Source organism: Anastrepha obliqua, chromosome 3 (genome assembly GCF_027943255.1).
Source record: "Anastrepha obliqua isolate idAnaObli1 chromosome 3, idAnaObli1_1.0, whole genome shotgun sequence".
Taxonomy (NCBI): Eukaryota; Metazoa; Arthropoda; class Insecta; order Diptera; family Tephritidae; genus Anastrepha; species Anastrepha obliqua.
The window spans coordinates 70,565,126-70,577,248 of record NC_072894.1 but is presented as its reverse complement, the minus strand read 5'-3'; positions in this window follow the sequence as shown (position 1 = coordinate 70,577,248).

The window sequence follows — 12,123 nt, the reverse complement described above, 5'->3', positions numbered from 1 at the left end:
TTCTCATTCTGCGACGAAACCGTCTCCAAAGTTCCTTGTCTAGCCAGCTCATAAGCTCAGCAGTTTCCCTCTATGCAATCGAGAGAGAAGCTAGTCATTCCTCGACCAAACTTGAACGCACAAACAATGAGCTCAAGGCCCTAATTGCCGGTTGGCTGTCGGAGTAAATATTTACTTCCTTAACGGTAATTACAGAAGTGAGCAACCTATATACTGCTCCTTTAATTGCGGCTACCTCCGCTTGGAAAACACTGCAGAAAAAGCGTTGCACGTAAGAAAAGCGAAGGAAAAGGAAACAAAAAAGGTGTACCCCAAACAATTAAGAAAATGTATTCTATTCATGAGAAGTGCTTATATACGATGATTACCAAGTAATCACTTTGGAATAGAGCACTGATTTTAACATTGGCTATGAACTATCGAAAAAAGGATGCAGAGCGTACTAAATAGTGTCGAATGTAGTGAAAGTTCAAAATTATCAAAAAGTAGTTGTAAACGGGATCAACTCACATTTCTCAGGGCATCGCCTTGTAAAATTCATCAGTTTCTTATACAAAAAAGAAAAGGAACACACATTAGGAATGATGGCAAATTCGCTGCAGGGCTTGCGATAAAGTAATGATGCATTTTCGTACCTACTATGTATGTATGTATGTGTGCATGTTCGGGTATATACTTGGAATTGTGGCACACCGTTTTATTTAAAATATGGTTGTGTTATTTTTAATTATTCAATTAATTGATGCATTCACTTTCTCTCCATACCTATTCCAAAATCGCTTATTTAGTCATTAAAAATGTCTTATAACATCATGCATACCTACAAACGCTTGCTTTCAATTCTTTATCAAAAAACTTGTACGACAATCCTCGGTTCTTTGAAAATTACATTACCCTAAAATTTATTTTTCTTTAAAAGTATTTAAGTTTATTTTTCAAATATATCTTATGCATGTATGTATGTATGTATAACTCTTTTACATACGTATTCTGTCCTATGAAAATAGAGTTATCTTTACCACAGACTCAATTTTTCGAAAAAAAGTAACGTTTTGTTTGTATAAAATCTGCTTAATCGCCCGCTCTTGGCAGAGAACTACCAAGAAGGTCTCTGCTCTTACTTGTGACATGTGCTTGATCTAAAAGACAGAGTTGAACACACATCGGCAAATATTTGTGAGTGAGTGAAACAACTGGTGTGCAACTTTTACTTGAAAAAATGAGTATGTGTTAAAGCTCTCTATCCCTCGCGTAAGACCCACTGGAGTTGCACAATTCACAACACGCTTTTGAAAATATTTTTAGAAACCCTTTAGAGCCAATATCTTATATTTTGAAGCATTTTGAGTTTTCTGCATTTCATTTACTTATTATTATTATTATTAGCATTATCCTTTGTAAATGTCATGGAGTAAGTGCATGCCTCTATAGAAATTTTGTGTTTTATTTTATTTTTCTTTTCGATTTGTCTACTTTGTTTAAACTTACAAATGCTTATAGTGTCAATTATTAGAATCTTTGTTTTCCATTAACCTTTGCAAATACAATTTTTTTGTTCGAATTCATTGGCCTTTTTGCATTGCTTCTGCTTCATTTTGAAAATAATTAATCTCGCTGCACGCTTTTTATGATAATATTTGCTTTTATTCAAGTCAAAGGTTAACTTTCACTTATTTTAATACCCAAAAATGTGTAGAAATATTTTTATTTTCTCCAACTTTCTCATTATTTAGTGTGTTAAATTTTTTTATGTAATATTTTGTCGCTTCAGTAGTTTAACCTAAAGTTGTATACAATAATATAACGGTTATTTTACTAATACTTTATCAAATATACATATACATTTAGTTCTGCTCTCTTTGATTGAAATCTTGCGTGCTCGAAAGCCGTGAAAACACAATTTCACATACAAATTTCCATATTCTTATTTTCGCACATTTTCCTCAAGTTTTTAAAAGCTTCTGCACACGGAACGAGCCTAACTTCATGATTATTTTGATGTGTAAAAGTCTAAGGGGCGCCTTCTTGTCTTATCAATAGAGTGCGCTGTGCTAACTGAGACGATAAATGGTTCCTCCCTTTAAATTGTTTTCGAATATTTTTGTTTTGTCAGCAATTCGCCATTTAAAGAGACCATTAACAGCCCTGAAATATAACGGACTGGTAGTTTATGTTAATAATCGTTTGAGAGAGCGAAAAAAGATGAACAGTGAGCTACTATAAGTCTAAATTTCCCAGCGCCATTTTTTTGTATGGTAACGATTAGTTAATATATTTAAGGGGTTTTGAGGTGGATCCAGGTGGAGATACCAACAGCCAGTAGTGAAAATACTTTTTGCATTGTTTTCGAGAAATTGGAATACTATATAGCGTCTGTTTTTTTTTTGCATTTATGAGGCATACGAATCAATTTTTTTTTTAATTTATTTCGTTTATATAATAAATTGTTGATCTCTGCTTACATTTCGGTATAAATACCTCTATACAATAAAACTTTGCATGAGAAGTACCACCATTATATCCGCTATTCCAAAACAAAATCTAACTTGTTTATAAATAGCCAGGACTTACATATACATATGGTCGTGTAGATGGTTCTAAAGATTTATACCGCCTCCGAAGCAGATGGGTTTTTATGAGGAGCTTTTTCATGATAGAAATACACTCTGAGGTCTGTCATTGCCTGCTGCGGGCAAATGGCTGTTAGAAAAAAAATTTGGTGTTTCATGCTTGTGGTTTCGAATGCCTGGGTACTACCGAAAGGTAGTCACGCACCAACCTATTTGGCTATGGCGGCCGCAAGAAACTGCGGCACCAAACTTTAGTAAATTTTTTAAATTGATATTCTAACAGGAAGGCATTTTTCGATGTACATATTCAGCTTATGAGATTTAGAAATATATCTGGCTTATGGGCAACTAATCAGCCTTAACCATATACAATAAAATTCTCTTGTATAAGCAAGTGCTCAAACCAATTTGGACCCATGGCATCCAGCTATGGGGCTGCTCAAGATCTACTAATATAAAATCAATACAAAGATTCCAAAATAAAGTCGAGTGCGAACTTGGCATCGAACCAGTTGCCACTTTGGCCAACAGAAACACTAAGTCTCAGAGCGAAGACTCAGCCCTAATTGATCCAGGCAAATGGAAGGAAAAGCTGAAACGAAAAAAAACGCAGTAGCCGACTTCTCTGCAAGCAATTATTAAATTTATTTCAGTTACACAAAATTAAATCCATATTGTTCGTTAGAATTTTTTTCACTTAGGTTCGCTTATGTTACGCTTACCATTTAAAAACTTTCTAGGAACTTTGCCTTGGCATTACCGACTTGGGCAAGTAACTCGATGCTTCGAAGCTCAAAGCAATATTTTAAAGTTTATTCATTGCCTTCAACTATAGTATAACTCTTTTCGTCCATTACACAAATAAAAGAGGAACCCGTAGCAAAGAAATCCTGAGAAAGGGTGCATAGTCTTTGCTTTAAAAGTACTGACTGATTTTAAAAATTGATAGTACGGTTTTTTTGCAAATCTATTTTGTTTATTTATTAATTTAATTGAAAAAAAAATTATAAATAATCATCTTATAAAATCAGGACAATCAGCAGCAGAGGCTATCAGCCAGCACACCTAGTTTTGTTAACCAATCCACAATTTCAATTCTTAATTTTGCAAGAATTTTGCTTAATTTGATATGAGTTGTTGGCGTATGAGAACCATTTAAAAATCAGTCTCACGCTCCCAAAAGTAATAGACTAGTTTTGCGTGATGCTATTTTAGGGAAGCTACGAGAAAGAACTGAGAGGAAAGTGTCAAAATATTCAGAAGTTTTCGCTTACTAAGAGATTTCGTAAGATTCGAAAATGTCGGCGGGATAAATGCCTTAAGACGTCTATATCTAGATCGCCTATTTAGATGGAATGTTGCAGTTTTGGAAAATTAGCACAAACGCACGAATACAAAATAATGACGGTAAAGCCCATTTTTTGCATGATACCTTTTATAGTATTTGTTGAGTGGTTTCACGATCTGGATATCCTTAGTAGCCTTTTATGATATGGGCGATTGGGTTTTTTTTTCAGCGCTCTAACAGAAAATCAAGAAGTGCTGACCTAGAAGCCAAGATTGTGTGAGTTATAAATGGCATAAGTGTTGATTTGCGCGAAAAAGTCGTCAAAAACTGGATTGCCAGTGTGGATATTAGGACAGTAAGCAACAATACCCAAAAAAAGCAGGGCTCTCAAATGCAGTACCGACATAAATAATCACACATGCACTTATATAGTTGGTTAATAGTATTTATACAATACAACAATATTCTTTCATTTACAGCTGTATGGGTATTATACGCGCATATGGTATGCATGTATGTGTGCATGTACACTTGTACATTTTTAATATACAAACATTATTAGGATTACTTTAGATTATTTTATGCCTTTATTATTGCTGTGTATGTATGTATGTATGTATGTAGTACGTATGCATTTATATGTAATATTTTGTTATGAAGCAAATAGAAAATATAGTTGTTATCTCTGTATTGAAACATTTTTTAAAAACTTTCACATCTTAATTTTAATGCATTATCTAATATTATAGACGCATTTAATATGGCGGTATGTATGTATGTACATATGTATATTGAAAGCATGGAATATGAGAGATTTGTTTTTACTTTTTTTTTGTAAGCACTCAGCAGTTAGTTAATATTATTTTGGCGATATGTAAAAAATCTAATTACAAATAAATTTTTTTTCTACTTTTTGAAGGACCTTATTGAATACACACATATGTGAAATATACATATGTATGTGGGTAGAAACATGTAATTTGGCAATTTTTGTTTTTGTTTTTGTTTTGTTTTGCATAGATTTAGAGAAGTCTGAGCTTAGCGGGATACCGATATCGGAGATCCAGTTTCTAAGTGATTGACTAACCAGCAAATGCAGTTGAGTTCAATTAAAAGATCAGAATTTGTTTAAATAAGTGAAAGAAACATGATTAGAAGCGTTTAAATGGAAAAAAATGCGTATTTTGTAGCTTATTGGCCGTTGTGGGTTTAATCCCATCGAGTCTAATTTCTTCTCTCGATGCATTCGCTTAAATGCCTGCTGCTCCAAACGAAGCTACAAAGGCGAATGCATTCTTTGTTTTCTACTTTACCAATGCTTTGCTTTCACAATCAAAGCGATAAGCGATAAGTGGTTTCACTTAATTATTCCAGTTTGTGCGGTTTTCCGCTATAGACCCAAGCTCATTGATTGATTTTCTCGTCTCCTTGCTGACAGTACAACGGCATGCGCTTCTTGTTCTGCTTTTTATTTGTCTGGCTTGGAGATCGCCATGCGGGATTTCACTTACATTTTTCCCGAGCGTGTGACCGATCCAACCATATTCCAATTTCTTTATATCAGCTTCAATGCCATTTTGAAAACATAGCACATCCCCTCGATACTAATAGTTCGTGGCCACCAGATTTTCAGGCTACGCCTCAAACATCGGTTTATAAATAATTGATATTATGGGGTCGTTCCACACAATAACGTAGTTTTAACGCATGCATTAAATATTTTGATTTCTGTTTTTTGGTGAATCGTAGTAGATCCCCATATTCTGGTTAAACTATCATGAACTTTTTGAATTCTGTGCTCGACATCATCCAACGCAACCCCGTTACTTATAAATAATATACTACTAAATAATAAAGCGACTATATGTGTATGTAAAAAAGTTTTCCAAAAACTTAGTCCTTTGGAACTTAAGACTTAAGATTCTATAAATTATGCATATGAAACTTTTTCTGAATAATCAAAAAAGTTAATCTTTCTAGCATGGTGTTATAGCTAAATATGTACTTATGTATGTTTGATGCTTAAAAGCTCACTTAAGTGATAAAACGTCGTTATGCGCATTAATTAAACATCGAATGCATTTTTTATCGCATAACTTAATTTTTTATCGCATTACTTAATAGCGTCAAGTTAGTGTGCTTCAATAACCATTTCAAAAATTCGAAATACAATAACGCAATACAACAAATTATCCTTTAAATTAAAAAACATCAAGATATGAGTATTTCCATCATGTCGAATGTGGCCATCATTCACTGACATCGTAACCGTAACAATTTTTTTTTTTTAATTTTTACATAATAATTTGAATAATAATTTATATGTACCTTTTAATTAACCCAATAATTGGTGCTTAAGTAAAGTTTAGGCAATTTTTCGTTTTCAATTAAATTCAATTAATTCAACAATTCATTGGCTAATATTAGCTAACATCGTGCATTGATGTCTCTTATAAATGGTGCTAATTTTATGTTAAAATTATTTGTATTGTGTTTTTAATAACACAGTGCGACATCAAAAATCAAACCGCACCGGACCTTTTTTTTCTGAAAATATACCTATTCAATAGCAAAACCCTCGCTGGGTTTTTAAAAGTTAGCTCGATTTTTTTTTTATTGCGTTTTGAAGTTTTCTATTTTCATGAGATTTTGGAGTTTTACCTGTACGCTAAATTTGACTTATAAATCGACCTTTGTTTGATTTAATCGATTTATTTTGTCATAGCTTGATGCAGAAATTTCGTACATGTACAAATAAACTTATTTTGAGAAGAACCTATATCTCAATACGCAATTTTGAATACCAAAATTTCGAAAAATTGTATGTTTTTACCATTTTTACTGTAATTATGAAAATAATTTTATACGTAACCACCCGCTTTTTCCAAAATTGGGGTCCATATGTCGCTAAAAATTCACTTTCTTCACCAACATTTGGACTATTTTAGTCAACGATTGTCGACAGAATCAGATGAGCAAGGAGAACGCTACCATCAAACTGCGATGCCATTTGAGTCAAGATACCGAGGAAAACGAGCTCCAGGTGCCATACTAGCCGAAATATGTTGGTGGAGTAAACATATTTTTCAATACGACCAGGAAGAAAATGAAGGAAAATGGAGTAACCAGGAGGAAAAAGAATATGAGGTAGAAGAAGAAGAGACAGGCATGGAATTCTTTACTGATGAATCTGATTACTCTGATAATGATGATGTTGAAATTCAATCATTGTCGAAAAGAGCTCGTCTCTAAGGTTTTAGTACGTAAAAATTCTTTATTTTAATAAAAAAAAAAAATTATAAGAATTCAAGTCTATATTCTTTTTACTTAATCTATTTAATATTTTTACCTACAGAGTTTTTAGATATTTAAAAAAAATTTAAAGCAGAGTATAAAAAAATTATTTTTATGAAGATAAATCTTGTTAAAAATAAATTTTTTAGAAAATAACAAACTTAAAGTTCAGTTTTATGTTTTTATCTTATAAATGACTTTTTTAGTACATTTTGCAACATTTTTGCTAAAAGAAATAGTGAGAAATTTTAATTATTTTCATAATTACAGTAAAAAATGGTAAAAACATACAATTTTTCGAAATTTTGGTATTCAAAATTGCGTATTGAGATATAGGTTCTTCTCAAAATAAGTTTATTTGTACATGTACGAAATTTCTGCATCAAGCTATGACAAAATAAATCGATTAAATCAAACAAAGGTCGATTTATAAGTCAAATTTAGCGTACAGGTAAAACTCCAAAATCTCATGAAAATAGAAAACTTCAAAACGCAATAAAAAAAAAAATCGAGCTAACTTTTAAAAACCCAGCGAGGGTTTTGCTATTGAATAGGTATATTTTCAGAAAAAAAAGGTCCGGTGCGGTTTGATTTTGATGACCCCAAAATTGTCGCACAGTGTAATTGGCGTTTTGGCTATTCATAATGGGATGCTCTGTAATGTTGCAGTTTTGTGATTAATCCAAGCTCCAGCCACACGATTTCAGCTTAGACGTCATTTCTGGTGACGAATCAAAATTTAGTATAATATTTACTTTCGGCACGAATGGCATAAATTATGCTAACCAATAGAGAATTGCAAAATACCAACTGTAAAATATGATGGTGACAGTGTAATGATTTGGGTGTGACATGGGAGTTTGCTATATATCTTTTATAGTTGTCACAAAGCACAAAATTTGTGTTTAAAGCTATTGATAGACAATTAGTTCCAAAGTCCCGTTCTCCTTATTAAGAAGCCTGAAAATGACCTGAATGGCTTGAAGTACAAATTGGGGAGTTTGCAATCATAGCTGATATGGAACTGAGATTGCGGATACGGATTCACAACCCAACGGCTTTTAGTTAAAACCCCATCTCATGAATCGGTCTCCGCAATCTCATGTCGTAAATAACACTGGAAATTCGTGCGCAATTTTGGACTTCGCGATACAACAAAACAACTACTCGTAATTAAAAACTTTCCAGCTCTGGTCGGGGAAGCACCCAACACCTTGTTCCCTCGATGGAAAATCGGAATACTAAACCATTTTTTAAAAGAATTTTTGAAAAATTGTCCGAAACTGAGCTAAGCTGTCACCTTAATTTTTATTAAATTAGTAATTCTATTACTTGAAAAATATTAAAATGAAAATTTTTCTAATAAAACAAAAAACACTTTTATTTGAATTTTGCGTTTAAGGCATATTTCTGGTCTAGAATTTCGAAAAAATCGACTTTTTTCATGTTATGATAGTTTATACTTTCAAAAATATACTTGCAAATTTTTATATTGAAACTCGTTGTAGTTTAGACGTTACAGTCCTTTAAAACAAGACCTGTTTGGAGTACGACGCCCAGGTATATGTAAGCGCGTTAACCGTGTTTTTCTCGAAACTATTTTTTCCGAGTTATGGCTCTCGCGGGTAGCAGAATTATAATTGTATAATAAAATTTTCTATATTAAGAGCGAGAAGGTGAAAAAAACCTTTGTTTTATTTTTTCAATAAACAGATAAAATATCTAGAATTTTTTTTTTGTTAATCTGCTACCCACCATAGCGACTATCTCCTGATGTTTTATCAACCGAATTTTTTTTCCAGACGTACCTGAGCAGCCCAATCAGTTACGCCAGTGGCATGTGTTACGTATGGGGAAGCAAATTTTTTTATTATTGTCATTGAAAAAAAAATTTTTTTTGTAAATAAAGAATTGATCTAATGAATGAAAACGATTTTCAATTGATACCTATTGTTTTTCTTCAATTTTCAACGCTTTCAATTTTAACGTCTCTAGACCAGAAAGGTGCCTTAAATATTTTTAATATCATCGTTGGTTTTCTGTTTTCTTTTTTGGTATTACATTTTTAAATTTGTTTTTAAGGTTTCACCAACTATCTTTCAAACTATACAAAATCTGCTGTGAGCCACTATATATTTGTATAAGTTATTTCAAACAGCTAAGAGCACCTGATATCAAACACAGAGTGTCAGAATGTAATTTAAAAAAACAGCGCTCTGTACTGCAAACCCACTGGTCGCGTTTAATATCTAATAAAATAACTCGAAAAAAGCCGAAACAGAATACCTATAAAGAATTAAACTTATAAAATTTATGAATTTTTGTTTTTTTTTTGTTTTGTAATTGAAGTAATTATAATTACTCGTAAATCAAAGGTTTTATATGGTATAAGTATTTGGTATTTTGGCTTGTTAAACATCCTTCATTCAGCGATCATATTGTCGGAGTGAGCTATGGCAATAACAATGACAGCAGCAGCAAGCACACATCATTCAGAAGTAGAAGTTTCGGGCGAGTTTTCTCTATATTTTCTGGATGCACTTCTTTCCAATAAGTGGAGAGTTCTATGCATCTTTAATGCCGATTTTCCGATGCAGTTGGTGTTGGTGGTTTTTATGAGAAGCTATTTCATGTACTTAAAAAAATGTGTTTGTCTTTGCTGCCTAGTGACAACAGCTATTAGAATAAACCCCATACACAAGTACAATAATTTAGCCATTTGATTGGCATTGTTTGGCCATTTTTGCGAATTGTCTAAATTAATGTTTTCTTTCGAGATAGTTAAAAGTTCTTATATTTCGACACTTCTGCCACACAAAATACTGAAAATACAATTTTTAGATCAGCAAATTTGGGTAATGAATGAGTAATTTGGGAGCAAAATTAGTAAATTCTTAAGGCCATTAAGTCGAAAAAAGGTTGACTTTGAATATGGTTTCAGTTGAGTCAAACAAAATTTATTCGGAAAAGTTAGCTATAAATGCGGGTGCATCTGTGGACTTTTGACAAAACATCAAATCTGACTCTAGTAGTCTAATATCAATAAACTCTTTTCTTTCATAAACAAATTAAATGTTTTAAATCAACCTTTTTAAGAGAGACTCAGTAAGCTGCAGATACGAAGGATTAATTACTTAATTATTGCCTAAAAGTCCCATAATTTAGTGCTAGGAAATAGGAAAATGCTAAGTGAATTTAAGCTCTTTTTGTCAAAAGCTTACAAATATTTAGCTTGTATACAAGGTAGAGAGAAATTAATGATTTGATTTTGTTTTTAAATAACTTTTTTATTAAATAAATAAATAAACAAAAAAAAAATTATTTTGAGTGGTAGAAATCCGAAATGATAACATCGTCCGATAGGGTGATTAGTTTTGCGCCACCTTGTGAAGGGTCTTTCAAAAGTGACATAAAGGACAATCTTCAAGAACAACATATCGCAAAATTCGTGATATTTCCACCCAAAAAATGAGTCGATAATTCAGAGGTTGGTGAAAAAATTTTAAGAAACTCTAACTGGCGAGGACTAACTTGCACGGACTACATGACTCCATACTTTAATTGGGAGAGAAGGTTTCGCACTACAATTGAATTCTTCACATCTATACAGGCGGCTCTAAAACTTTAGACGGAGTGGGAGCGGATATTTACTGCTCAAAACTAGGGATAAGGCAGCCTATCAAGCTGCCAGACCACAGCAGTATTTTCCAAGCGGAAGTTTTTGCTCTGGTGAAAGCCGCGGAGCTAGCCTACACTAGAACTAGAAAGAACTCAGCAACTAATATAATATATACGTGGACAGTCAAGCAGCAATAAAAGCAATAAGCTCATCATTAAGTCCAAAAATGTTCGACGGAGCAGGGAGGCCATAGAAAGGGTAGCCGCAAACAGTATGCTCTACTGGGTACTCGTACCTGGTCACAAAGGCATTATGGGGAACGAAATGGAAGATGAGATAGCAAAAGTGCTGTTAGACTGCCTTTTGAACAAGTGAACGACATACCAAAACCGCTAAATACAATATACAATGAAATGGACGACTACGTGAAAAGGCGAGTGGAAGCTAGGTGGACTAATCTGACCACATGCAAAACAGCAAAAGTCATGTGTAGAACTAACGACAAAAACTGACTCAATTCGTACTTACGCTCTGCAGAACTATCATAGGTATGCCAACAGGTCATAATCTATTGGCTGCACATGCGTACAAGATAGGGATTGCTAACACGGACAAATGTAGGAAATGCAGAGAGGAACCTTTAGAAACTTGTTGAGGAAACTTTAGAACACCTTCTGTGCGTTTGTTCGGCATTATTAAAAACGCGACTAAAATGCCTGGGAGCCCCACTGTTTGAGGGTCTGGAGGACGTCTCAAAAGCGGAGCTCCCAGCTCTACTTAGATTCGCCAAAAGCGCTGACATCCTACATGATGTCTACTTTCGGTATTCATAGAGGTCGGTCTCCATCTGGTATCGCTAGCGACCAAAAAGTCGATGCCTGGCTTATTGCCAACCAGGCTAACATAACCTAACCTAACTGGCGAGGATAAAAAAAGGACTGGCAATTGGACTTTCTGTTGAAAATATTGCTGCTGTAAGTGTTGCTCGGCAAAGTGTTGCTGAAGAACCTTCAACATCGATATACAGGCGCTTTCAACAATTCGGCATTCATGAATCGACGGTTTGGCGGATTTTACTAGTAGACTTTCATGTTCATGTAATTTTTCACAATACAATTGTTAAGAAGTCTAATTTTAATAGAAATTGCGAAACCTGAATTAATCTAAATTTGTACATGTTTTATTTTACAACAACACCTAGGCGCGTCTTTTACAAGACCTTTTATAAAATAGCCACATTTTTCTAAAACATTAAACATTTTCATATTGCGTGGATATTCATTCAAAAAGTAAAATTAATAGCAAAAATTTAAATCAAAATAAAATAAAATTCAATATTTACGGCTTTTCAT